Source organism: Acomys minous (assembly GCF_964271855.1).
Source record: "Acomys minous genome assembly, chromosome: 7".
Taxonomy (NCBI): Eukaryota; Metazoa; Chordata; class Mammalia; order Rodentia; family Muridae; genus Acomys; species Acomys minous.
Genome location: NC_140488.1, coordinates 8,597,537 through 8,608,148, shown reverse-complemented (window position 1 = coordinate 8,608,148; position 10,612 = coordinate 8,597,537). Strand labels below are relative to the sequence as shown.

Here is a 10,612-nt window from a genome sequence, read left to right as displayed (position 1 = left end):
TTGGGAGGGTGAGGGACTTCCTGTAGCCATATCTCATGGATACTTGGAATGACTAAAACGAAACAAAAAACAAAACAAAAAATGTACAATCAAGGTCCTCAGCCACATTGTAGAACTTTGGGGGATGCTTGCTCCAACAGACTGCTGTTGCCTTCACCATTCCAGTTTTTAAATCCTGAGTCAAAAGTGCCAAAACAAACAAAACAACTTTAGAAAACTTAAAAATAAAACAAAAACAAATAAAGCCATTCCAATGTTGTCTCACGGTTTTTGTTTTTTCCTCCCTGGGCACGTTAGGTTTTGTCAAAAGAAAGGGTGTTAAAACGCAGCTTAGTAACAGTCCATCTATAAGCATTTGTGGTAGACGATGGAGGACCTGTACTCATTGTACTCCTGCTTGCTGATCCACATCTGCTGGAAGGTGGACAGTGAGGCTAAGATGGAGCCACTGATCCATACTGAGTACTTGTGCTCATGAGGAACAATCACCTTGATCTTCATGGTGCGAAGAGCCAGAGCAGTGATCTCCTTCTGCATGTGGTCAGCAATGCTTGGGTACATGGTGGTGCCACCCGACAGCACTGTGTTGGCACAGAGGTCTTCGCAGATATCAAGGTCACACTTCATGATGGAATTGGATGTAGTTTCATGGATGCCACAGGATTCCATACTCAGAAAGGAAGGCTGGAGAAGAGCCTCAGGGCAGCGGAACTGCTCATTGCCAGTTGTGATGACCTGGCCATCAAGGAAGCTCATAGCTCTTCTCCAGGGAGGAAGAGGATGCAGCAGTGGCCATCTCTTGTTAGAAGTCCAGGGCAACATACCAGGCTTCTCTTTGATGTCATGCACGATTTCCCTTTCAGCTCTCCTTGTGAAGCTGTAGCCACACTTGGTCAGGATCTTCACGAGGTCAGGTCCCGGCCAGCCAGGTCCAGATGCAGAATGGCATGAGGAAGAGTGTGGCCCTCATAGATGGGCACAGTGTGGGGGACCCAGTCTCCAGAGTCCATTACAATGCCAGTGGTACGACCAGATGCATACAGGGACAGCACAGTCTGGATGGCTACGTACATGGCTGGGGTGTTAAAGGTCTCAAACATGATCTCAGTCATCTTTTCACGGTTAGCCTTGGGGTTCAGGGGGCCTCAGAAAGTAGCATAGGGTGCTCATCGGGGGCCACACGCTGCTTGTTATAGAAGGTGTGGTGCCAGATTTTCTCCATATTGTCCCGGTTGGTGACGATGTCGTGTTCAGTGGGGTACTTCAGGGTCAGGATGCCTCTCTTGCTCTGGGCCTCGTCGCCCACGTAGAAGTCCTTCTGACCCATACACACCATCACGCTCTGGTGTGGCAGGTATGGACCAGCGACAGAAGAGCTGCAAGATCATTCACTGGGGATGAGGACTCTACCCGTCATGGATCTTTTAATGCAAGACTCTCCTTCAAAGATCTTTCTGAAGTGATACTTTATTTTTTTTAAGCTGCCATGATAGTTGACTTTCCATACAGGCCCAAGATCAGCACACTCCAAGCTATCAGTAGTTTGTGTTGCAAACACAGGTATGATGGAAACACATTAACTAAATGGTTCTCTCCTCCCCTTTCCCCAACACCCTAAAGGTCACACATTCATCCTTGCCACCTAGGAATTACAGACAGCCTGATCATAGTGTGTAGCATGGACTGCTCATCAATTGCCCAGCATGGGGCTGCTTCCCTTTCTCTGAAATGTATAAAATGTATAAAAAGGGACTCCAAATCTACAGAGGGGCTTGAGCACCCTCATCCTTGCTGTCTCTCCAGAGTGTTACTAACTCTTCTAATACATGTTTTACTCCAAAGACATCCAGTTCGGTACCCTGTCTTGAGCTTCTATCCAGTAGCTGTGACATTTGCAGAAGAAGCCACGTGGATCTTAGCAACAGCGAAGAACCTTCCCTGTGTCCAAATATACTTTTCTCCCCTTATTCTTGGGGCCTAACACTCAATGTCCCCAGTGGATGCCAGAAGCAGTGGAGAGTGCCAAACAGTCTACTTTCTTTCATATGCCTGAGGCAAGAAAAGATACAGATTTTGGTGTTTGGAATATTTACATGTATATAATCAGATGTCACAGGAATGAGACTGTAGTCCAAACATAGACTCAATTTTGTTTATTTTTATTTTTTTAAATATTTTATTAATTTATTCGTATTACATCTCAATTGTTAGCCCATGCCTTGTATTCTCCCACTCCTCCCTCCCTCCTGCTTCTCCCCTACTCCCCTCCCCTATGTCTGTGACTGAGGGGGACCTCCTCCCCCTGTATATGCTCAGAGGGTATCAAGTCTCTTCTTAGTAGCCTTCTATCCTTCCTCTGAGTGCCACCAGGCCTCCCCATGCAGGGGATGTGGTCAAAAATGAGGCACCAGAGTTTGTTTGAAAGTCAGACCTCCCTCTCCACTCAACAGTGGAGAATGTCCTGTCCATTGGCTAGGTCTGGGTAGGGGTTGGAAGTTTACTGCATGTGTTGTCCTTGGCTGGTGCTATAGTTTGAACAGGACCCCAGGACCCAGATCTGCCTGTCATAATGTTCTTCTTGTAGGTTTCCAGGACCCTCTGCATCCTTCTATTTCCCCTTTCTCCCATGCTTCTCTCACCTAAAGTCCCAATAGGATGTCCTCCCCTCTGACCCACTTTCCTGGTAAGTAAAGTCTTTCATGGGACTAGCCACAGGAGACAACTTCCTGAACATATCACCAACAGCCCAGGCCTTAAGGTCATCAATTAAGAAATGGGACCTCATGAGGCTGAGAAGCTTCTGTAAGGCAGGAGACACTGTCAAGAGAACAAAGCAACAGCCTACAGACTGGGAAAAGATCTTCACCAATCCTTCATCTGACAAAGGTCTAATATCCAAAATATATAAAGAACTCAAGAAATTAAACACCACCAAACCAAATAAGCCAATTGAGAAATGAGGTTCAGAACTAAACGGAGAATTCTCAACAGAGGAATGTCAAATGGCTGAGAAACACTTAAAGAAATGCTCAGCCTCGTTAGTCATCAGAGAAATGCAAATCAATTTTGTTTAAAATAAACCTTATCACATAGCCTGAAATGACTTGTGTATCTGGAACAAAGTTTCAAGGGTGGACTTTTTCACTCAACTGTGTTGGTTTTCCAATGGTTTTTGATTGTGTAGTATTTGGTATTTTTAGTTACCAAATGAGGGCTAAGCTACCTGGACCTTTTAACCCCTTCTATGTAGGCACCCCTCTCAGAAAGATCAACTTATAAATCAAGTGGAATACTGGAGTGCTGCGATTTATTTATTTATTTTAAAAAGGAGAAAAGGCTCAAGGACATGGGTGAGGAAGGGATGAGAAGTGCAGCTGAGGGAGGAGTTCAGTGTTGGGGTGATGGACAGGGCAAGGGAGCCTAAGGGAGCAGTGAGGCTGTGGGGTAAGGGGACAGTCATGGACGTGGCATCTCTCAGCTTCGCAGGGAACCCAAGGCATGAGATAAAGACATTCCTGGTGATTTTGTGTTGACACATGCTTTGTGTTCCTACTTGGCAGCATACTTCTCTCCTCACTACCCCAGCTGCTTTCTTCTCTGTTCTTCATATTTTGCATTCAGCTCTCCAACAGCCAGGTACAGATTCTAGGTCTGGTTCACCAAATCCTGGCTCTTACCAAATTATGGCTTGGTCCTTCCTTCCTTCCTTTCTTCCTTCCTTCCTTCCTTCCTTCCTTCCTTCCTTCCTTCCTTCCTTCCTTCCTTCTAGCCTTCCTTGTGCAGCCAGAAGTCGACAATTAGTTGTGTGAATATTTTCCTTGAATCCACATACTTTTTTTGGCAGTCCTGTGTAATTTCCTTATATTCATCTGGAAACACCACAACTCTGAGCCTGCACCAGTGCAATTGAATGTGGCTGCAGAAACCCACACAGACACCCTGAGTAAATACTCTCTTATTAAAGTAAGGGCCATTAATCCTCAGATGGGTTCTTGATGCAGCCCTGCAATCATGCCAAAGTTCCAGAGAGCATCCACTCTTCTGTCTCCCAGGAGACTACTGCAAGTTTTCTCCCCTCATATCACTAGACTATACTCATCCCTGCTGAATATCTGCCTGGCTTGGCACTCCTACCAAGCCTAGGGTATTCTTAAAGTCAACCACCTGTATAAATCTTTCAAGGGAGGGATTGGGATTACAGTTGCCCCCCCCTTTTCCCCAATCTTCATGCTGCCATTTGTTGGTTTCCCCCATAGCCTGGTGGTTTCACTTCTTGCCAGCCCATCCTCCTTTTTCACCTTTTGCATTTCCTCCTTGTCCTCTGTTCTGCCTTAAAATGTAGGATTGTTCAGGGCCTAGTTCTGAAAGTGCTTCTCTTGTACCACATACAGAATCTTGCCAAGACCCAGTCCTGTGGCTTAGTAGTAATTAAATGATAATTGCCCATTTCCATTTTCAGCCTTGATATTGACTCAGGACTCTAGACCTTTCTATGTAACCAGCTCTACCCTGTCTTCTTCATCTCAGTTAAACCACCTCCATCATTCATGTTTCTTTGACTAGTAATCTGAGCACCCTCCTTGACTCCAGTTTGTAAGTATTCATTAAATTTCATGCTATCATCTAATATTCACATTTCTTCCATCAAACTCCATCTAGAATTTTATTTCCTTCCCACTGTTTGATACAAGTCAGTATCACGCTTCCCTTGGATTTTTCCAGCAGCCTCCCAAAAGTGTCCTAACTTTAACGTGTGACATCTCATTTTCATTTGGAAATAAGTCTGACAGGTTACTTGAAGATAGAAAAGATTATGGTGCTCCCTGATTCATAGCCTTCAGTTTCTTTCCATGCCATTTAAACTGATGGTCAAAGTCTCCTGTGATGGCCTGGGAGGCCTTGCATGATTCCCACCCCTACCTTAAAACATACTAGAGGAAGCTGTGCTTTGGTGGTGCTTACTTCTGTAAGTCTGTGTATCCAGAACAAGATAGTTCATGTCCTTCAGGTTTCAGCAAAAAGCGCATCCTCTCAGTAGAGCCCTCAATGGCTACCTTACTCTGCTCCACTTTTCTCCATACAGCCAGTCTTCATTCACTCTCCTGCATATTTGACTTCCTGGAGAGAGGCTGGCCTAATGTCCATGAGGCAGTGGCTCGTGCTTGGCTCATTGTCATCTCTATTTGTAGGTCCTGGAAGTGTACCTGACATATAACGTCACTGAACAATACAGGATATGTGACTTTGGGATATCAGAGGAAAGCCTTGAAGTACAGTGATTTGAACAGAAAAATATATTGCTTTTTCAGTTTTTAAAGGTGGAAGTTGAAGGTCCAGATGTTGCCAGGGTTGGTTCTTTCTTGAGATCTTTCTCCCTGGATTGTAGATGGCAGTCTACAGTGAGTGCACTCACAGGATCACACTCTGTATATGACGGTGTCTTATCTGCCCCCTGTAATAGGGACCGCAGTTACACTGCACCAGTGCCCACCCATTCTACCTCAGTTCCCTCATTAAAGACCTTGTCTCCAAATGCAGTCACAGTCTGGAGCAGTGAGGTGAGGGCCACCATGGAAAGGACTGAAGGAGCACAACTGAGACTACAATCTAACCAGTGACTAGTGTGTAGAGGGTGAAGAATTCATAGAGAAACACGAGTCTTTTGTAGAGTAAAGGTCAGGACTTGAAGGTGAAGTGAGGCTTGGAAAGGAAGACTCACAGAGAGGTTTGATTTTGATGAAAGCATGTCAGGAAAATAATTAATGTGGCTGCAAATAGGTATAGGAAGAAATGCAAGAAGGCATAAGGGAGAGAAAAAACAGGAAGAGGAGGAGATAGGACTGGTGAAGTTGAGGGACAAGGGAGGACAGGGTGGTCAAGGTTTGCTGAGGGAGGTAGCAGATCCAACTTTTGATCTAAAAAGATTTGGCAAACACCTGTTGTGGATAAGACAGTGGCTCTGTCCAGATGCCTCTTGCTCCTGAATGAAAAGGAATGGACCTTGAGGTCAAAGGTCCTGGTTTTCTCAGGACTTGCTAAAGTGCTTTAGGGTGAGGCCCATGTCCTACGTGACTTTCCTGGTCTTACCAGGGGAGGAGGAAATTGCGTTTTCCATGGAGTGTTACAGTTTAGCTCTGATATCAGAAGGCAGTGGAGAATTTGGAGTTCTACATGGCCATGATGATACCAAACATGTTATAGCCCTTTGTCTAGCTGCTGTGCCAAGCATGGCAGAAGAAGCAGGTAGATGTTTGAAACTGGCTGGCAGACAGGTCAGGTGAGACACAGGCTGGTGTTGCTTTAGCAGTTGTCAGCACCTAGCTATCAGCAATGTAGCAGCTCTGCCATCACTGTGCCTGCCTTGATCAACACTCAAGCCCCAGGCATTCAACAGTGATTCTTCCCCAGAATAAATGGAGTCTCAGAAGGTCATGGTAGAAGGATGGCGTGAGCACAAGAGAGCCAGCCAGCCAGCCAGCCAGTCAGCCAGCTGACTTTTATTTGTAAACCTTGGGCAGTGGGGAGAGGTTTGAGGGTGTCTGATACACTATGTGCCAGGACACTTGATTTACATGCAGTGATACAGTATCTCATTAACATGCAGTAGCATGGGGTCCTTTCACAAGAAGGAAAACACAGTACATAATTATCCTATGGATGGAGGAAGAACTTCCAGGTAATAATAAAGGTCATTTGCTAGAGGCTGGAGGTGCTTGCTGAACAGTTTCTTACCAGGAAACGGTTGGGGTTGTAATCTCCCTGAGGGCTACATGATACTCCTGAGAGGATCTGTAGGTCTCAGATCAGGGGAAGGGAGAGCCCCACTGAGAAAGGGAGTCCTGTGTAATGGACTGAACTCAGTTGGATATCCTGATATGCCAGAGTTTGACCTCTCCAGTAGCACCCCACAAGCCCCGGTGCCAGATTCCAGTGATGTCGAAAGATACATGGTCCCTAGTTCCAAGAAAGAGGAGGCACCCAATGTACAGAATGCAAGTCAGACTCACTGTGTCTTAAGCTCACTGGTAAATACCAGGCCAGCTTTAACTGATCACTTCACTGACTCTCTGAGCAACTCTTTGAAGCAGGCACTTTTAGCCTCATTCCTATTTGGCAGATAAACAAACTGAGGCACAGAGATGCCAATTCACTTGCTGAAGATCAGAGAGTAATATGTGGTCCTGCCAAGAGGTGGAGCAAGGCCTTGCTCTTGAGGTCCCACTTGTCCTTCCCCTCCTTTGCCATAAACAGAGCTCCCATGCCTCTAGGCCCTGTAGATAATGCTGAGAACAAAAAGGTCAGTGTGGCAGCGGGTGGAAGGCCTGGCAAGGATCTTATTGGTGCTATGTGTCTTTCACATTTGTTTCCTTATATTTTACATGTCTTCAGTGTTGTCAACAATCTCGAGTACTGAAGCTTTATAATAATTCTTGATATCCAGTAAGTAAAGGCCCATTCTGTATTTTATTCTTACTCATAAATTACTGTGCAGGATTTGGGGCTTTTTATTTTCCACAGCTAGATTAATGGGGAAAAGACTTCACAAAGTTATCACAAAATACTGGGATGGTGATATGGATGATGTGTGTTCCATCTAAGCCATGAAGAATCTTACATGGTGGCAGAGGCATCTAATCCTAGTCCTTGTGGACTGGAGGCAGGAGGATCAGTAGTTTAAGGACCTAAAGTGAGTTGAGGGGGCAGCTAGGTTACACTGTATCCCATGTTAAAGCAAATAAAACCAAAATGAAAAATGTCCAGAGTAATCTGAGCAACAGGAGGTGACACCCTACAGTATGGCAGCTCTTGTGCAGGCCTCTGGTATTGAGACTCTTGGCCTACTGAGCCTTCCAGTTATTGTCGGAGCCTAGGAAGCAGAGAATGTCCACTCCTGCTTTGTAGTTAGACTTGTAATCCAAGGCAGGCTCAGATATTGAATTGTCTCATCCTTTGGCAGCAGCTAGTGTTATAGATCTTGCATAGGCATAAGAATTGGGGGTATTTCTTAGCCAGTAACACAAGCTAGCTTTAGAGCTCTTAGCCAAAGACTTGTCTGCTCTATGGACCTTTTCTGGTGTCCCGGGACAGTGGTCTTTTCTGTGTGGTACTATGCAGAGAGGCAACAGAATATAACTCGAGGAGGAGAGAGAAATGGTTCTGTGCTTATGCACATTTTTTGCCCCAGCACAGGACCTGAGTTTGGTTCGCAGTACCCATTATAGTGGCCTACAACTATTTGTAACTCAAGTTCAATGAGATAATACATTCTTCTGATCTCTATAGGTGTCAGACATACACATGGTATACATACATTCAGGGGAAACATTTAATAAAATAAAAGTAATCAAAATATAACATATAGAGACATATGTTTAAAAGATCAAATCAGGAAAGCAGCAACTGCTGAATGTCTCCCTATAGACTCATTGAGCCCAACTGCTATGCCTTGTAGAACCAGCCACTGTCATTGGGGCTTACATTTTAGACCTATCACAGCCTCACCACTAACCACCAATCACATTCATTAAGGATTATGTTTGAACAAATGACAACACTGACTCTGAGAACAAATCATAGTCATTGAAGTTTGTGTTTTAGGCCAATCACAGCCTTGCTCTTAACAGTAACCACAGTCATTTAAACTTGTGTTTTAACCAATCACAGCCCTACCTCTTAGGACCAATCATAGTCAGTGGCTTTTATGTTCTCAGCCAATCTCCTAATCAGTGTGCATTCTAGAGTTGCCTGGATACAGTAGACACAAGACCACTTTACTTCAAGTGGGTGATAAGGTAAGGTTGACTTGGAGCTCTGTTGTAATGGCAAAATACTGAGTTATTTTTTTGTCTAATCTTGTACCAATCATTGATATAGGGATGGGGAACTCACCAACTGTAAACTGTGGATTTCGTAATTTCACATTTCAGTTATATAAGTTTTTAGTCTAGTCTAAAGTTATGTAGTTAAGTATATACCTTATGTAAGCTTAGTTGTCTAACTTGGTGCTTATAAAATGTCTGTCCTCTTCTTGAGCAATACTATTTATACCACAGTTAACAATCTCATGGAATACACTGAAGCAACTATTTTCTTGACTACATTATTCCTCTATGGCTTTCCCTATTTCTATGCCTTCTTTGTGGCTAAACATCCTAAAATATTTTCTAGGCCCTGTGTCCACTCCATCACATTGCATTTCTTCTTCAGTCATCATCAGCCAGGCCATAGCTGCTACACTCTTCATCCTACGGCACCAATGCTACACACCCTATTCTCATTGCCTCGTTAGTGAAGGCACTTGAGTGCACTCTGAGGGCATGCTGTGAGACTCTTGACCTAGAGTCAGAATCCCCCAGCACAAACGTTGTACACCCCGACTATTTCTTTCTCTTGTGAGTAGAGGAGCTAATTCTTATTGACATAAAACATTGAGGTGGGAGGCTGTGTTACTGATGTCTTTACTGACTCAGGTCAAGGAGGAGAGGTGGTATGGCTGTGAAGGGGAACAGAGGACAAGATGAGGTGTGGTGTTCACTGAGCAGACCTGGGAATGGCCTGAAGATCCCCCCAGTGTAAGGCCTTTGTCCAGAAATGAAGAGCAGAATTCCAGCTTTTAGTTAGGGACTGGTGGTATGGATCCACACAGAGTTGTTAACCTTGTCTGGCATATTGTGGATCCTGAGTTTTCACAGAACCAAATGGAAAATTGCACATTGTTGGGTGAATTTTCAATGCCATCATTTTTAATCCGAATTGTATTCCACAGATTAAGTCTTCTCTATGATACTAATTATAACTTTGCCTTGGTAAGGTAGCTCAGTGGTTAAATGCACATGCCATGTAAGCCTGATGACCTCAGTTCACTCCTCAGAACCCACATAAAAGTGAAAGTAGAGAACTAACTTCCCAAAGTTCTCTTCTGACTTCCACTATAAGCTATGGTATACACAAATCCCACCTCCATTCAAAAACTAATACTTTTTTTCTAATTCGTAACTTTGAGAACTCTAATATCAACTGCTCATTATCTTAATATAACATCTCGCATTTCTTTTTTGAGAAGGAATGTCAGACGTAAGGGCCAATTTTGAAAAAAATGAAGCTCCTGTCTTCACTACCTATAAAGAGTACCATCAGACGGCGGTTATGGTAAGGGTGCTTTTGTTGCGTACTCTATGTGTAGATTGTGTATAATACAAGATGCACTACAGCACATCTCAAAGCATAGCTGGAAGACTAAAGGCCTTCAAGTAATACAACAAGTATTACAACAGTACACATTCTTAAATGAAAACCTAAGCCACGTATGGACTTCTTTCTTCCTTTTATGCAGTTCATTATAAAAAAAAAAGGACTGGTAAGTATCATATAATGAAATTTGTGTTGTGTAGAGGCCTCAAAATTATCATTTGAAGTCTTTCAATAAGTTGTATAAAACCTAATGCATATTTGAACTATTATAGAAGGTGACTATAAACCACAGGGATGTTTATCGGCACAAGTGCAGGGGGAAATGCCTCCTCTGCCACCTTTTAGCTTCTGTCATGTGTGAGTAACTTCCCTGGAAAACCTTTTCTTAGAGAAGCTTTTCGTGCCACAAACATTCTGTAAG

The 10,612-nt window shown here is 43.9% G+C and overlaps 2 pseudogenes across 2 annotated transcripts in view; both read right to left on the bottom strand.

The window, feature by feature from the left end:
* Positions 1-298: 298 nt before the first annotated feature.
* On the bottom strand, positions 299-1,397 carry LOC311601299 (actin, cytoplasmic 2-like; annotated as a pseudogene). The gene has a single exon. The product of its transcript is annotated as an actin, cytoplasmic 2-like (transcript).
* Positions 1,256-10,612, bottom strand: part of LOC311601301 (actin, cytoplasmic 2-like) — a 473,705-nt pseudogene continuing 464,348 nt past the window's right edge. The window contains exon 2 of the transcript in view: positions 1,256-1,318. The product of the transcript in view is annotated as an actin, cytoplasmic 2-like (transcript). The remainder of the gene's footprint in view (positions 1,319-10,612) is intronic.